The sequence below is a fragment of the Anticarsia gemmatalis genome, chromosome 14, assembly GCF_050436995.1.
Source record: "Anticarsia gemmatalis isolate Benzon Research Colony breed Stoneville strain chromosome 14, ilAntGemm2 primary, whole genome shotgun sequence".
NCBI lineage: Eukaryota > Metazoa > Arthropoda > Insecta > Lepidoptera > Erebidae > Anticarsia > Anticarsia gemmatalis.
The window spans coordinates 12,659,495-12,663,203 of record NC_134758.1 but is presented as its reverse complement, the minus strand read 5'-3'; positions in this window follow the sequence as shown (position 1 = coordinate 12,663,203).

Here is a 3,709-nt window from a genome sequence, read left to right as displayed (position 1 = left end):
CACATTGATGCGCATGCGCGCTGCGAGAGTATTTATCTAGTCGTCGGGAAACGACGCGATTCATCATCGCGTTAAGGCGCTTGTTCACTGTGATTGTCGATTAATTTTTTATTGCTTATTTATTTTTTACTATAAGAATTACTCTCGATTTATAAAGAAATATAATTGTTGATCGGTTTCACCACTTAATATGTATCAGTTAGCTTATCCTAGATTCTGATATTGTGTGCTATAATATATATAATGACCACATGACGTGTGAAGCTATTATTTTTTTAAATTGCTGTAACCTGTGCAAATACTTAATACATTTACGTAAGTAAGTACAAAAGAGTACTGTATACTTATACACTATGTTTTACTTGAAAACACTTAGATCATATCTTATTATTTGATAACATCAAGCAAGCTATAAACTACTTTAAACCTGTGTCGACTGCAATTTAATAATCTTCATTTTCAAAAAAAATGCTCTTTTGAAGTGCAAGCAACCGCAAATCCTGGCTCAGTTGGAGCGAATAATCATTTAAGACTTATTTTAGGTTTTTCTTACCGTTCAGATTGAAATTATGATTTTAAATTATTTATAATAATAGAATTATGTAACAATTTGAACACACATCTTCCGGATGTGTGTTCAAATTGTTACATATACAACGCCATATAAAAGCAGACTTAATGTCGGGTTTATTTTCTGCCAGTCTACCTTAGGGTGTAGCAGATGGGTCAGAAAAAAATGTTCTTTCAGCTGACACTACAGTTCTTTTATTTTCTATTCAGATTTATCCACAAACATTTAAATATACAAATATCAGTGCTTGTTCCGAGACAAACGTTTCAAGAATGCACTTTATACCATTTGTCAAGCGGTTAATAAAACTTGCATACATTGGATTATATATGATAGTGTACCACGAGTCTACGAACCTTTGGGAGTTTATTGCATTTTTGTGGCACATTCACCAACAGTGGTATTCGTTATTGTGCAACATTAATCTCGACATCTCCGGGGAGGTTTCGGCAACTGTTATGATTGTAACAATGTTTATTTGTAGCTCAGAGCTTGTTGGTAAGAAAAATGGAGTGTTACCTGCAAACTCTACACGTCTTTTTGGTTTAAGATATTTTCCAGGAACAATTTTTATACTTTTGACAGATAACCTGTGGAATATGACTAAAACGACTTTATTTTCTTTGAAAATCTGACGTAGGGACGATCGGTTCCCAGATCTAAAATCATTAAGTACCTATAATGCTCATTCACTTACATTCATCACAAACATCAAAATTTCCCATTTTTGTGTCAAAAATGATAACTTAATTTTAACTCATTGTATTTCAATGCTACAAAACTCATCATCTTAGTTAAACCTTATAATAAAACAAGTTCGAATAAAACCCACACAACTACTTAAATATGGACAATACGGACATAACAACAATAACACGAGATAACTAACTAACAATAAAAACGCAATAACTATAACCCATTCCTGACTATCTATAGTTAATTAAGCTATCCTCGTTTGTCGCCGCCGGGCTTCGTTCCACGATAGTTACGCTACGATACTATCACACAAACAAAAGGATAGTAATTGTAATAAAATGTACCACACAGTGGACACAGACCTTATTGTATTGTTACTTTAAGATAAGTATTCATTAGAGTGAAATACTTGCTAAGTTTAGTACTATTTGATACATGGAATGGTCAGTGAATTGTTATAACTAACTTGATATTTTTGTAGACTACGAAAATGGTAAGCATGATATTATTTAGTACCTGATGTGAAAGGCAAACCTTAATATGAAGTGAACATAAAAACATGTTACGGCCCGAACTGAAATATAATCTTCACAGAATTCAGAGTTCAGTTCAGAGATTCAGAGTTCTACAGAACATGTATTAAAACTAGTCATTAGTCATCCCACTATGATGACAATAATTATTTATTTATCTTATCGAGGTCATTAATCAGATAAACTTTGACACATATATGGAACAAAAAAACGTGTAAACATTTGAAACATTACAATTTCTACTAGAAAACGACATTATCGTCTTCATATAACTAGTAAAAGATCTAATGTATAGTCAAGTTAACAATCTGCGGTATTATCAGTGAGGTGATTCCCTAACATTACAACGTAATCTTATATTTAGTTAGTGCACACTTAATATTCAGCTCGTGATAAACTTTAACCAGCGCGCGGACTCCCCCGCCTCCCACGATCATATTCGGTCTTGAAGTCTGTTTTGAATGCAACAGGAAAATATATGTTTTGTATTGATTCAGATGCCAAATAATGTAAGCACAGGTAGAAAAAAATTCAGAACAATAATGTATGGTTTTAGTGAATTGTATTCATTTCTTGAAAGTCAAAATGTCCTAAGTTTTCCTTGTCGCAGAAATAATCTGGTATTGATTAGTGTTTTTAGGATAAATGTCCATCTCTAAAACATAGGGCTAATAAACTTAAACTACCACATATTCAAAATTGTATCTCACTTGAGTTTACCTAAAGGGTGAAGAGTCTCTACTAACTTAGCATGAATCTATACTAGTATTATAAAGCTGAAGAGTTTGTTTGTTTGTTTGTTTGAACGTGCTAATTTCAGGAACTACTGGTCCGATTTGAAAAATTATTTCAGTGTTAGATAGCCTATTTATCGAGGAAGGCTATAGGCTATATAACATCACGCTACGGTCGTTAGGAGCGGAGTAGCAACGAAAAATGTTACGAAAACAGGGAAAATTTTGACCCATTCTCTTCAGTGACGCAAGCGAAGTTGCGCGGGTCAGCTAGTGTAAAATAAATTGCCTTCTGCACTTACTTATATTTGAACAGACATGTTTAGGAACTTACAGTAAGCTTCCTCTAGGCTTCAATATAATGTAGACAATCTGTACTTATTTTCATAAACCCATACTTAGTAGCAATAAGTTACTAAATAATAACCGCTGTTTGTGAAGAACTAGTTCAAGAATATCCAGACAGGCTATTGTGAACCACCATAAGTTACTTACCTTGTGAGGTCTACTAGTCACTTTCTTATTGATATAATTCCATGAAATACTCAAACTGGGGCACCAAGTATAATTACAATACTTCATTCAAAATAGAAAGTTATTTAGATCGCAAATGTTCGCGAGTCAACGACTTATAAGCGAAGAATTCCCTCACAGATCAGAATAACATCTATAACGATTAGGTAATCGGTTTTTTATAGATTTATGTCTGTTTTTCCTGTAAAAGTGGGTAAAGAACATGGGCCGTTACTTTTTGTTATTTTCTTTTGATAAATGCATGTTGTTCAAAACTGCTATATGCTCTTTGAGTGTTTCTATCAGGGTTGGTTTTCTGTTCAAATTATTAGCACTGAAAGCCTTGTTCATAGATTCTATAACTACAAATTCACAAAAAATCTTTGAATCTGTGATATATGTATATTCCCAACTCTACCATTTCAACTGCTTGTGCCACCAGTTACAAGAAAAACATTTCCTTAAACATAATTTACAAAATAATTTAAATAATGAAATAATTGTGAACGCAATACAAACAGTTTATTTAACAAAGTAAGTTGTGCAGAAGCTCACAAAGAATTTCAACGAGAAATAATGAAGAAAACGCTAAGTTCATTTTTAAATGCGTATTTAATCTCGGCTCAGTCGTCCCAGGCTGGCGGAGCCGTCGCCGCCACTCC